Consider the following 14,969-nt stretch of genomic DNA (forward strand, 5'->3'; position numbering starts at 1 on the left):
TTTACTAATATATATATATATATATATATATATATATTTTTTTTTATATCGAAATTAAACAACTTTTTAGGATAAATGTGTCAGAACACTGTTGTTTCATCATCAAGAAATAGTGCATCAACATCCTTCCACACACCAGTCTAATCTGTCTCTCAACACTGCACAGTGAAAGCGCCTGGCCACTTTTTAATCGACATGTTTGGTGTGGAGGGACCCTGGTGCAATAATGGCAACATAATGCATGCACCATGTTCCAGCGGCCCAAGGCACCAGCCATATGCCAGCCTTTATCTCAGGAGTGATGCAGAAAGAGTGTGATCGATAGGACATCTCTCACTCAGGGGAAATAAGTGGCTATGGTTCTTTGCTGGAGCCACCATGCATTGAAAATCATGCTGAAGTCCACAAATTTCATCCCATCCCCCCATTAAAAGAGCAGTGTCGAAACATTCTGGATTCCCCTGTTCACTCATAATTGCCATCCTGACCTAATTAGTTGAAATGAGCAGTCCATCTCACTGGATGTCTTCACTTAGGACCTTCTGCATATTTGTATGAAATCACTTGGCGTTAAGGATGAGAAGATACTGAATTGCTCTGGGTTTCTCTTCATAAACTCATGACAGGTTTGACCTGGAAATCACCGCATGGTTAATTTGACTAGATCTGATCATTTAGTTATGAAATTAAAAAGCCTGAAAATGGCAGTCAACTGGGTCCAGCATTGTTCTGGACCACCGACGTTCATTCTGTTGATGAAAACAGTTGAAACTTTCTTCAAAACGAGGGTAAGAGTAATAGCTGACAGCATTTTCATTAGAAGAATCATGCTGTCAGAAGCAACAAGTCTTTAAATAGGTCAAAACATTAAAGTGGGAAAGGTGACCAGTGTTGAACTTGTCTAACTTGACACAACATTTGTGTTAAACGTGTGCAAATGAAGCATTTGCCCAGAGGACACAGGTATGGCCCTGCAGAGCTATGGGAAACTCAGCCGGCACAATGCCTAATTTGCATTACAAGGACGCAGCTCCCTCCAGGCCAGAAAGATGGCAGAGTTGTGCTCCACACCCACACTCTTCTGATGAATAAATAATATTTCTCCACCTCACATCTGAATGATCAGAGTGTAAGTTCTTCAGGACGTAAATAGCCACATAATGGAGCAACACATCTTACAGTAAGTATTTCTCTGTCAAAGGAAGAGGGTTGGGTCAGGTTGATAACAATAGTGGGAGGTTTGGGAAATCAGCGGAAGGGATCCTTAAGGTTTCCCCCTCAAGGCTTCATTGAAAGTAAGACATGTCTCTTGAGTCTAAAATAAAATGATGTGTATCAAAATGGAAAGTAAATGGTGTAGGTGAGAAGTATGAATTTGTTGAACTTCTAAGCATGGTGGACAAAATGTACAGACACTTTACCTCTAAATATATGTCAATATGCAGGTCTCCTGTGAGTTCATGCATTTTTGCGTTATACGTTTAAGTTTAAAAATAGTGTCATTAAAAATAGTCTCACTTACTGATGAGTTAGTGTTTCTAGCCATTCATTTCAAGTTCTTTTAGATTTAGACATGACAAAGTGGTAACGTCTGAGTGGGTGAGTATTATCTCCGCACATAGTCGCGCATCCATTTCCACGGGCTTGTTTGAGGACTGACTGCAAACACGATAGGCGGGCATTATCTCATTGACAGGGTCAGCCAATCACGGTGCATTTTTTGTGGTGACTTTTTAACTGCGTCCTCAGAGAAAATGTCCCACTGTGAAAACTTTTCCAATTGCAAAGTACAAAAATGAAGGCATAATTAATTCATTGGCAAGTTATTACTCGCAATAAAGCCCTTCAAAGTTATAACAAATGGTCTACAGCCAAGAGTGTAATGAAGTTTTGTGGTCATGTGCTGGGGGAAAAAAAGTGTGTATATATATGTAATGGAAATGTCAGCTTTAAGTAACTAATTAAAAGTATAGGGGAACAGAAGATGGCAAACTTCAGGAAAAAAAAAATGTTCAAAATGAAGAACATTATAATGACTGTGCTGTATTCTCAAGTCATTCTCAAGTGTAATTATTGTAACGTAATCTCAAGAGAATTACTGAGCTGTTGTAAATAGCTGTGATATCCAATCTTGTAAATCCAATCGTAACTTCTCAACATGAGAAATAAATACATTATTTATTATTATAATATTACAAAAATATGAAAAACTACATAATATATTATAATTCTTTATATATATTATCTTTATATATAGCCAATCACGGTGCATTTTTTGTGGTGACTTTTTAACTGCGTCCTCAGAGAAAATGTCCCACTGTGAAAACTTTTCCAATTGCAAAGTACAAAAATGAAGGCATAATTAATTCATTGGCAAGTTATTACTCGCAATAAAGCCCTTCAAAGTTATAACAAATGGTCTACAGCCAAGAGTGTAATGAAGTTTTGTGGTCATGTGCTGGGGGAAAAAAAGTGTGTATATATATGTAATGGAAATGTCAGCTTTAAGTAACTAATTAAAAGTATAGGGGAACAGAAGATGGCAAACTTCAGGAAAAAAAAAATTTTCAAAATGAAGAACATTATAATGACTGTGCTGTATTCTCAAGTCATTCTCAAGTGTAATTATTGTAACGTAATCTCAAGAGAATTACTGAGCTGTTGTAAATAGCTGTGATATCCAATCTTGTAAATCCAATCGTAACTTCTCAACATGAGAAATAAATACATTATTTATTATTATAATATTACAAAAATATGAAAAACTACATAATATATTATAATTCTTTATATATATTATCTTTATATATATGTGAATATATATAGTATTATATTTATATATATATATATATATATATATATATATATATATTCATGTAATACTGTTAATGAGGTGAGTTGTTTATTAGGATTTGTAAAGGAAACCCGTGGCTTTCATTATGTATAGTGAGGAGAATTCACTATACACTTTTGTGATGTATTCAGTGCAAACCCCTGCAAATTGCATTCAGCACAGTTTTTGGGGGCATGTTTGTTTCATTACTTGATTTGCATAATTCCTTTAGTGAATCGGTTACTAAAACAATGCAGACAGCACGTGCAAATAAACGACGCTATCAGTGGGGCACAATTTATTCTGAATTCCTCCCTACAGGAACTACTTTTTCAAATGTTCACTCCGGTTTTGACAATTACTGAGCAGTTTTGAATATTGTTTCTTGGAATTTAATTGACCTATTTCATTGTCAATCTCGGAGGTCCTCAAACTGTTATTTCCCTGTAGTCCAGTGTGTTATTGAAAACAAATCTCAAGAAAACACCCTGGAGAAAGGGCTACAGAGGTCAAAGCTTCACATCACTGTAAAAGATAGCTGCTCTATAATAGCCAACTGGATAAACAACACCTACTGTTCCAGTGGGTTTCTCTTCTCACCAAATCCAGTTAGTTTTACTATTTTTGTCAGCAATTTATTGGCATATATATGGAGATTATAAGGGTCGGTTCACACAGAACGTTGTTGGGTTCCACACGATGCTGATTTTAATAGCCGTTCTCTGTAAACATGCGCTTCTAGATCAGTCGTTTGTGCCCCGACTACGTTTTTAAGACGTTGTGACAAATTAAATAAAGTTAAACTTTTAAACTCATTCCTCGGTGATGCGTCTAGCGTTTTAAAAGCAAAGACACGTTCTGTGAACACCCTTGGCAACCGCAATAAATCAAAATGATCAAAACAGATTAATTAAATTCTCAAGGACAAAGACTCTCCTCTGCATTGCTCAATACTGTGACTCTTACCGGGTGCCATCCGTTGGAATCACTCTGCCTCCACCTATAAAGAGTTTTTTTTTTAGCTGTACATTCATCCAAAGCTAGAGAGCGCGCTGCAGCTTGCGTGCTGCATGTGCTGTATGTCACTTCCGACACAGATGCGCACAGGTTACGTTCTTTGCAGAACCCTGATCGTGTGTTAAAGTACAACATGACAACGAGCGCTGTTCATCCATTGGCCTCTCTGCGTCATTCCAACTGACGATCATGTCAGTTTTCGCGGAGAGCATGCAGGTTTGCTCACACCACCATCTAACCTAACTGTATGTTGTAAGCTGTATTCACACTGTGATATTATTCGACTTAAATTTCAATTCAGAAATGCTACTATGCTACTAAATAATGTGTACTATTTAAAATCTAGAAATGACATGGATTTTTTAGTATTGATAAATTAACTTGAAATAATAATAATAATAATAATAATAATATGTAAATGATAAATAAAATATCTAGCCCATATGTTAAAATACAGCAAACTGAAAATGTATTAAAAGAAAAAATCAATAGTCTACTCTAATTTCTTTAGTATGTCTAAAGAAATTATGTTATACATAATTACAGTTATAATTAAAATATATAGGCTAGGTGGGATTTTATTTTATTTATTTTTTTGTGCTATTGGTTGATTAATTTATTCATTCATTGGTAAATTTAAGTATTAATGATGATGAAAATGATTGACGATTTACAAATGTATCTTTGTAAATAAATGCAAATATTGCTAATCACATAATCGTAGCTTTAATTTTTTCTGTATTAAGATATAATAGATACAGTATATACATTAAAAATATATACTACTAAATATATTAATTATATTATAGGCTATAGTTAGGAATTGTAATATGACACAATTATTGTGATAATAATAATAATAATAATCATTATTATTATTATTATATTCTCAAAACCATATTGTTCTGTTTGTTCAAGAACTGTAGGCTATTATATAGAAGGGCCCAGTCCTACATTTATTAATTTAGCAAGATACGTTTATCCAAAGTTTAGATCCAACCCTAATTAAACTCATTCGAACCAGCTAGGTCTTCAGGATCAGTCGAAACTTCCAGGCATGTATGTTGGAGCAGGTTAGATCTAACTTTCGGAGGAAGGTGGGCCTCCCGGAGCGGAATCAGAAGCCTCTGGTATTATACTTTAGACGTATAATGGGCCAAACCCTGATGTAAATATGCTCCATAGTTTTATCTTTCGTATGGCAAATAATTTTTAGAAGAGATGGCTCTTGCTGCTGTGCCCTTTCTGTGGTCTACAAGGTTGCTGTAATTATGTATCACCAGGGATTGTTATTATTCATATTTGCTGCCATGAACAATTGCTTCAGAACCACTTTTCGACCGAATGCAACGAGCGGCACAAATGAGTAAGTGCCTATCATCCCCACCATCGGCAAACACTCCAGAGGATTCTCTGCCTATCTTCACCCAAAAGAAGGTCAACACATAATAATTGTGCACTCCAAATGGCCTGTTTTATTCATTTGTTTAGTCTGACATCTGAAAGTTAAGAGTGTGTGACATTTGGTGTGTTAAAACAATAAGTGATAGATTTATTGTGAGCTTCATGGACTTTACTGCTCAAATACCATTCATCGGCATGGAGACATTGTAAGCCGTAAACTGATGCACATTATTCTGAGTGCTGAGTTTTAGAAGCCCTTGATAGGGAGCGCTCCTTTAGGTGGACAAAAGCCTGCCATCAGTGAGCAATGCTAACTGCCTGAAGGCTTCTCATTGAGACACAGCAGCATTATGCTAAGTCTGCTTGGAGGAAAAAAAGGAAAGGGAAAGAGAAAGGAGACCGAGAGAAGATTACAATTCTGCTCTGCAGCTGCGCAGAATTAATGCACTCGCGATTGGTTTCAGTTGAGTCAAAGAAGAAAGCCCTTCACCAGGGCTTTGCTCGTATTTCATGTTGTCTCCCTTTGTGGCTGACATCAGTGAAAATTAATGTATTCAGAGATGTCCTGAGTGCTTAGCAAGTGATTGATAAGATGATGCAGCTGAGGAGGTTTAAATGCTACTCAGGGAACAGCTGTAATCCCAAGCACGTACCTTTTATTCCCTCTCTTTTCTGCCCCTCTTTTAAGGGATTAAATGGACATTATTTATTCCCACTGCATTTCAGTTACTGCATTGGCTGGCGATGATTCTTGCATTAGCGATCCCGCAGTTCATTTATTCCATTTGCGGTGAGGCCGGTCTGAATGTGTAAACATGAGGCAGTGTTCTGTGAAACCTCTCGCATATGGACTGCTTCTGTTGAGAGAATGGCACTCAGATTTGTTTACAGCCTGGTGTTAATTGCATGCACACTGTAAAACTTTTGTGGTGAGTAAATCAGGGGCAGCAGCTCGATCCTGGCTTGTTTTGATACCTGTGTGTTTGGGTTGTATTGACTGCTAGGTCAGCTTTTAGCGGCGGGAAGATAAATGACCGTGAGCATCGTGGCCCCCAGGTGTTTTAGTCACTGACGTGAATGATGCAGATTTTCGCGGATCGATACTAAACCTATGGTGTTTCTGCCCTATGACCCTGTCAGTAACAATTACATTTCAAAATCTGACCCGCACTGGCAGATAATGGATCGTAGCAAGATATAGAGCTCAGAAGCACAACCTACGTTGCAGTTCGAAAACATACTAAGCTTTGCTTTCTATGCCTGTGATGATAGCAGGGACATGAAAATGAACATAAATGCGAGTTGTTTTGATGGCTCTCTGAAAATCATTCTCATGCAAACTCTCAGTTTTGAGTGTGGATAGGTGTGAGCGTGACCTCTGCACTCATGTTTAAAACACAAGAGCTCTCCTCTGCACATAAACACTTTAACAGCTTTTGTTAATCGCTTGCCAGATTCACACTTCACTGTTCACCATGTTACTGTTTCTATTGCAAATGTATCCTAAAGCTCTGTTTAATTTGCTGCCGCAATTTTATTAGATCAGAAGAAAAGCCTAGATTAATTTCCAATATAGTAATTAATTAATATCAATAACATTTGTGTCTAGTTCTAGCTAAAGGGATAACCAAATGAAAATCAAGATATTGTGCAGTGCACATATTGATGTGGAGAAATTTAGCATTTCATCACTTGCTCACCGATAGATCCTCTGCAGCGAATGAGTCTAAAGAGCTGATAAAAACATCACAGTAATCCACAAGTAATCAAGACGACTCCAGTCCATCAATTAATGCCTTGTAAAGCAAAAATCAGTGTGTTAGTAAGAAACAAATCCATCATTAAGGCATTTTCGACTTTAAACTGTTATTTCTGGCCAAAATACCATAATCAACCATGGATTCCATCTAGTAAAAAAGTCCATCCCCTGTTGTGCTCTCACATCAATATCCACTAACATACAGTAGGCTATTGTTTAGAACTGTTTTAAACTTTTTTCACTTGTAATGGTACTTGATCTGTGCATATTTCTCACCTGATTTAGACAATCAACTTTTTCTCCACTGGAGAAAGCAATATTATGGATAGAGGACTCGTTTGAAGGTTTGAGAACTCCATTTTAATGGATTTGTTTATTACAAACTCACCGTCATGTTGCTTGCAGGATGTTGTTATCAGCTGCTTGGACACTGACTCATTCACTGCAGAGGATCAATTGGTGAGCAAGTGATGTAATTCCTTTTACACCGTTTATTCTGTTCTGTTGAAACAATTAAAAACCAGGAAATCAGGATTTTTTTTTTTCATAAATGATGGTGATCAGAGATTGTGAGATAGCTATAGTCGTCTTATTTATTGTGATCTCGGTCATCCTGCCATGCATAAAACTCTTCAACATACTCCAAAGACTTGGACAGAGGTGCATGTGAGAAAAACATGCGCTGATGCATATGCAAATGACCCAGGAATGCAGAGCTTATGAAATGTTAACTACTCCCACATCGTCATGGCGATGGATATGATCCCACTGGAGTGTTCGAGTCATATCGGCTTCCTTTCTTTTGTTCTTATCTGCAGTCTACATACTTCCTGTGCATGTCTGTCTTTTAGGGTATAAAATGGTGATATGTAAAACAGCTTTTCATGAGTGAGTGAGTGAGTGGGTGGGAAGGAGAGGGCAACATCTTTAATGATATGTAGTTTGTTCTTATCGTCAAATTATAGTATTGAACCTAGCTGAAGCTGTACATCTGACAGAGTGCTGTTTGGTTTACATCTGTTGAGCGAATGGATGCCAGGGTGGATTTTCCTCACCATGCCCTTTGAGCATAACAAAGTAAAGGGCATGAGAGGAAGGACACGTTCATTTCAGGGACGGAATAACAAGGCTAGATGAATGCCACTGCGTCTTCAGAACACAGCATCTCTCTTAAGTAAATGCGATTCTTTGTATTCAGCTTGCTTCAGAAAACCAGCAGCATCATAGCAACAGGCCTATGGATGACAGATGAGAGGAGAGAGAACAATCGATGGCAGACACAAAGCTAGGTGCATAGACTAAGTTTGCTTTTCACAGGCAGCCTGTCAGAAGTGAGAGTGAGGATAGCAGGGACCTGTTGTGAAAAAAAAAAATCTATTCAGGTGTCTCTCTGTGAATGTCAAAGACAAGCTATTTTAACACATCACGGTTTGTGCTCAGCTTTGTTAGAACTAACCTGTGCGCCTTTCTCATGAATGCACGTCTTGTAACTAAAAGGATATAATATTATGGTCCTACTTTATATTAGGTGGCCTTAACTACTTTGTACTTACATTCAAATCAATAATTTGATACAATTCACTTGTGTACATATATGCTTTTGCATTGTACTTATATAAACAAAAATACCTGCATATAATTACATCTGTAATGAATTTATGTAACTACATTTATAATTACACTGTTGACCTATCCCTTACACCTTAACTCACCCTTAAACCTACCCATACCACAAAACCTGTGCCTAACCTTACCCGTATCCCACCTCAGTGAAAGTGTTTTGCAATACATTATGAACACAATACAGCAAGTACATTGTAATTACTTTTAGTAGTTGAGGCCACCTAAAGTGGGACCAATATTTGTAATTTGCTGTGATGCAATTAAAACGCTTAAATGCATAGTTTGCACACACACACACACACACACACACACACAAAAAAAAAACCTTCTATAAGTTACTCACTAATAGGCAAAGCCAATATCTCTGGCAATCTCAGTCTCAAATCTGTATCAGTTTGGATGAAATCTGGAAGTCGACGGGGTTTAAACCATAAATGCATCAGATTAGATGAGAAGCCCCTCTAAAATGTAACTCTGTTGAAAAAAAAAAATTGAAAGAAAATATTAAGTGGTCGAAAATTGCTCAAGTTTTAGGGTGTGTATGATTTTGTATCTTTGTTGATATCACTGTTGGCAAGTTCTGATTTCTGAGAGATGCATCGAAACGGCAACGCAGTGCTCATTTCACTCATCGAGTTTACATTTATACACTTCACATACTCATTATTGTGTAGTGATTTTAGAGGCTATCCTCTGACTCACCTGTCATCCAGCAAACACAGACTTTGTCTGCCGAATATATATATATATATATATATATCCCTATTACTCACCCTCATGTTGTTCTAAACCCGTAAAACCTTCTTTCTTCTGTGTTGCACAGAAGAAGACATTTTGAAAAATGTCTGGGTCTTGGGTGAATTTTATTTATTTTTTCTCATACATTAGAAGCCAAAGGGTTTTTGGACCCCATTTCCTTTCCTTGTATTGACAAAAACATTCTTCAGAATACCTTCCTTTGTGCTCTGCAGAAGAAGAACAGTCATACGGGTTTGGGATGACGCGTAAATGATGACAGTTTTTTTTTGTTTTGGTTGAACTATCACTTTAGCCATTGAAAACATTTTGTGTTTATTTTTCGGGGATGATTAAATGAAAAACAAGGACATTCATTTAAAAGCTCCATACATGCTGTTCCTGAGCTATAGTGCATCTCAATAGTTTGTCATTAGTCTTTCTTTTCAATGAGGAATAATTCTAAATGATTTGGGCTTATTTGGCCACATTGTATTGTTTGTACAGAGGTGCCAGTTTTACCTCACAAAGACACAGCTGCTTTCAGAGACCCTTTTCAGGAATTATGAGTCAAAATGGCCCCTCTAAAGGCACTAGAAGCACATAACGGTTCTCTTCAGCTGTTACCCAGCAACAGAGTGTGATAAGAGCACACTGTCCATTTAGAATGACTGAACAGAGCATATAGTGAGTGGAATATACACTGTTATTGATAATTCATGTAACCCTTTGGCGTATATGCTGAAACTGTTGCTCCCAGTGGAGCGTCGTTGTTGTAGAGCAAAGCGGCTCAAACGAGAGCTCTTGACACAGCCCAGGGATTTGTTGTAAGCCATTGCATATTCACAGAATCAACTCAAGGTTTTTATCCATCCTCATACAAAGTCTAGGTAACAAAGGCAGGCTGAGCCACCCTGCTTTGAAGCCCGTTTCATTTAGTGCCATTCTTCAGCCACCGCACGCGTCGCCCATTTAAATGCACTGGTATTGTTCTCAGCAATGTCAGCTGCATTTTGATCAGGGTCATGATGCAAAATATTTTCTCATCTGAAAGCTGCCCAATAGGTGAAACAAACAAAACAGAGTGTAAAAAATGAGGAGACGGTTGCTGTCTTGTTGTGAAACATCATGCTAGGGCCTGTTTTGCATTTAATAATTTTATTTTTTTTGCACTATGTGAGCTATTTTTTTAGTAGGATGCATTTTCAGCATGACACGTTATGACCTTTCCGAAGCATTTAAATGTGTAATCTGGTTCGTATATGACATCTCATCTCGAATTTTCTCTTTCTTTTGAACTTTTTGACTTTTCATATCCTTTGATTACAATACTATGGAAGCCATTAGTCAAATGATCGGTAGAGCCACAAATGATGTCTCTTTATGCCCCATTCCAGTGTTTCAGACCAGTGGGCGCCTAACTGTAGCCAGAACTCTCCACAAGAGAGAAATGTCTCCCACTGAGTGTTGAGGTTGTGCCAGCATAATTAGTCCCCCATGCACTCTCCTCCAGCTTGACTGAGACATGCAAGATACTTTCTTTGTTGCTTATAGTGGCTGAGCATTAGCCCCGGAAAAGAACGCAACAAATGCTTCTTTTTTATTATTTATTTATTTAGCAAGAGATGTTTTAAGGTAGATGAAGCTTGCTTGTTGGATTTAAGAGAAACTGGTCCAAGTTCCCGATACTAAAAGATGGAGCTGGTGAGTAAAGCAATTACATCCTCATGGATGTCTCCCCATAAACTTGGCAAATCTCCAGTCCAGTTAGTCTTGCACTGTCCTAAAAAATTAATGATTTTCATGCTGGGCATATTCTGCTTTTGTTTCTGCATAGTTGGTGCAACAAAAACCATTTATGCATTTTATTTTGATTACTCTTTATTTAAGTGCATTTGCATTTATTAGATAAAAGAGCATTGATTGTAAAACCCAGTCGTGATCTACATAAAAACTGAAAATTGATAGTGTTGAATAGCAGTGAAATGATTAGCAATGTTATTTTTCAATCTTTGTTTTTGAAACGACAATAAATTAACTATTAATCTAAAATACACTGACGAGGAAAGAACGCAAAACTCTTGTTCATTAATAAGTGACATATCATTATCAAGAACATAATTTCTGTCATCTATCTTCAGCGCTAATATCATCATTATCTTGATGTATATTGGTAATGTCACATGGCCAGAATAGAGATATGAGTGAGAAAATGTGAAAAGACTAGTGATATAATGGTCGTTAAGATTGTGTGTGAGGGAGTCTTCCTGCGAAAAGGGATATGATGTGACCCTCGGCGTGTCTGGATGAGAATGGATTTGAGTATATGATATTGGATGGCAGCTCTCAGGTGTTTAGGTATAGTATGTCAGCCTTGATGAATGAGACCGTATATTCCTCTTGGAAAAGCTTGAAACACTAGACCAGATTACCAGATTACTAGCAGTCTGTTTCAGGTCCGTTTTCGCACCTGCTGCTAAAACCATCACGGATATCTGGTGGTTTTGTACCATCGTACTGATGATGAACAACCAGACTGTGTTTTGGTGTTTGTCTTTAGAAACACATTTGTGTGATACTGGCAGTGGCATGAGCATCTGTGATGCTCAAAGATAACTCTAAAATGCATAATTTTGACAAACAAATAAATATTACAAGCACTTCATTGTTTTGGTGCTAAGAACAGTCTCTAAATGCACTCAAGGTAAAACTCTCATAGACTGTTTAGTATCAAGACAATATGCAACCCAGAAAATAGAGTTGGATCTGAGTGGTCCACGGTTTTGAAAAACCCATTTCTTATTTGCCACTGTAATGTCAACCAATCTGTTTTGCACAAGTCCAGTCAGGTTGTTTGTTACCTTAAGTGACTTATACAATCTCTCTTAATCCTGAATGAAAGGACTAATGTGTTTCTGGGAAGCTGTGAATGTAGTTGATACAATCATCTGGAAATCAAAGTTAGTCTGATAGTGGCATGCAAATCTGGAAATACCAGATGGATAGTCCAATGGATGTCCAGATGGTCACTGAAACACATTCAGCATGTTCCAAACAGCACACCTATGCTTCCCTTCTGCTGTGCGTTCTGTGAACGCCAGTTTTTTTTTTCTTGTCTGTACAAATACATCTGTAACTACTCTGTCTTGTAATCCCACATTCAGCAATGACTTTGCATAGCCAAAATCATTTGAAATGCATGTGATCTTCGGTGTTTAATATGCTTTTAAGGGCCCCGAAGACAATGTAGAAAAAAAAAACTATTCAATCTTGCTTAACTTGGTTTCCCCCACATTGGAAAAAAAAAAGAATGAAATTGATTAGAATCTTGACAGGTGGGGATGGATTTGCCATATAACATCAAAGAATAGATTAAGCATACTTCCCTCTCAAATTACATTCACATATTTCAAATATGTATGAGGAACATTATGCCTTGCGAGATTATTTTTCACACTGACCTCATTGCCTTTGCTCACAGCCAATCTCATTTGGGCTGAAAAGTGAAATTGAGTTGTTGGATGAATCAGCCTCATTGTGGGACACACAATGGCCGATTCTGGGCAACATCAAAATGCCAAATCAATCCACAAAGCATCTTGCAGGGTCTGTCTTGAATTATGGCAGCCAGCACAGAGGATACCAAACAAGACATGAAACACTTCAGCATATGGATTCATATTAATGTTTACTCATTTAAATAACTGAAAATCGGTTTATTCCAGGATGGGAGTATTATTTCCGCAGTCTGAGCTTGAGAAATTTACCACATCAGCTTGCAGGTAAAGTCTGAGTTGCTGGTTAGAGGTCAGTCTATGGACTCAACGCCTTTGAGCAAATGTGGATTCATGTAAAGATGGATAGAGGCCCCAGAGACCTGGAAGCCTCTTAGCCGGATGTTCCTGACAGCACAGTCCTCTCCTGTAACCTTTTTCTCTCATCTGCACTCAAGCGAGCCTCCATGGCAGAAGAGTTTTAATGACCCATGCCACTTCAGAAGCCGCACGGCCCGCTATAGGGTGGAGATCAAAAGGCCAGGGTTTACCTGTTTCTCCCCCTCTCTCCTTTGTTGTGGGATGAAAATTTCGACAGATATCAGAACCAGATCAAAGCATCTCTGTCTGCTCATTTACTTTGGTTGAATTTGGAGCGTATGAGGGAGAACAGCATTATAAATGCTGCTCAAAGGCAACTGGAAAGTGAAATCCTGTGCTCCCGAGACAGAATCAAACCTGTATGCAATGCCAGATTGTTTTTGAATCATGAGCAGCATTTTTCATCGGTGCGCCCTATTAATACCTGTAGTACTGACTCAATTTTAAACAGAATTGTCGAACACATTTGAGCATGTTCACCACCATTAAAAAGTTTGGGGTCCACATAATTTTTATTATTATTTAATTATTTTCATTCATTTATTTATTTTACAATATTGTCTCCTGCCCGTTAATAATGTATCTTTAATCGAAAATACAGTAAAATTTTAATATTGTAAAATATTAGTACAATTAAAATTTTCTATTTTATAATATCCATTTTAAATTGTAATTTATCCCCATGATGGCAAAGCTGAATGCTTAACAGTCCTCTGTCCAAAAAAAAAAAAAATGAGGTAGGCTAGTATGCTCTTAACCCAGCAGGCACACAACGTCATAAGACATTGATATTTGGTTATGGTTGAGACATCGGGTGTCCCAAAATTCAATGTCAATTCAATGTCTAATGTCAATGTTAATTTGATGTCCAATACCGACAGCAGCTGACGTTGATATTTATTGTTTTTAGGTTCTGTAACCAAAATCCAACGTTAAGTCAATGCCAAACTAGCATCAAATACTGACGTCAACACAATTTTCATTATATTGACGTTATATTGATGTCCTGTGCCTGCTGGGAAGGTTAGAGTCAGGTTTGGTGGTCTGGTTAGGTTATAGATAGATAGATAGATAGATAGATAGATAGATAGCATGTTCATTTGGTCAAATATAATTATGATTCATTATTACATAAACTAATGTTATTTCTTACTATATAGCAGGGGTGGCGAACGGCGGTCCTGGAGAGCCGCAGCCCTGCAGAGTTTTGCTTCAACCCTAATTAAACACACCTGAACAAGTTAATCATGGTCTGAAGGGTTACTAGAAAGCTACAGGCAGGTGAGTTTTAATTAGGGTTGGAGCTGAACTCTGCAGGGCTGCGGCTCTCCAGGACCGGAGTTCGCCACCACTGCTATATAGCTATATGCAGTTTGTTTAGTTTTATTATTTGTGGTGTAACCTTGGCTGAGCAAAGCCTTGTATTGGTTCTTTAGTTAAAAAGGTCTAATGTTATTATTACTTGCTAAATTATCACAAGCACAAAAGCATTTGCTTAGCTTTTTCAGGCATGTGTAGCTAATGATTTAATGATCGATGTTTATTAATGCTCCAGTTGTAGCATCAGAGCTATTGAGTAACTACAATCATTATTCTTGACTTTCATGTTCAGGTTACATGTTGTATTGTTTGTGTCTCTTCAGGCGATATTTTGTAGTCTCTAGTTTGAAATCTCTAAAGGCCACAAAGCAGCATGAGCAAATTGTTAATATTTTCGTACCAC

Source organism: Sinocyclocheilus rhinocerous, unplaced genomic scaffold (genome assembly GCF_001515625.1).
Source record: "Sinocyclocheilus rhinocerous isolate Xijiao unplaced genomic scaffold, SAMN03320098_v1.1 scaffold1266, whole genome shotgun sequence".
In the NCBI taxonomy this organism is placed as follows: Eukaryota; Metazoa; Chordata; class Actinopteri; order Cypriniformes; family Cyprinidae; genus Sinocyclocheilus; species Sinocyclocheilus rhinocerous.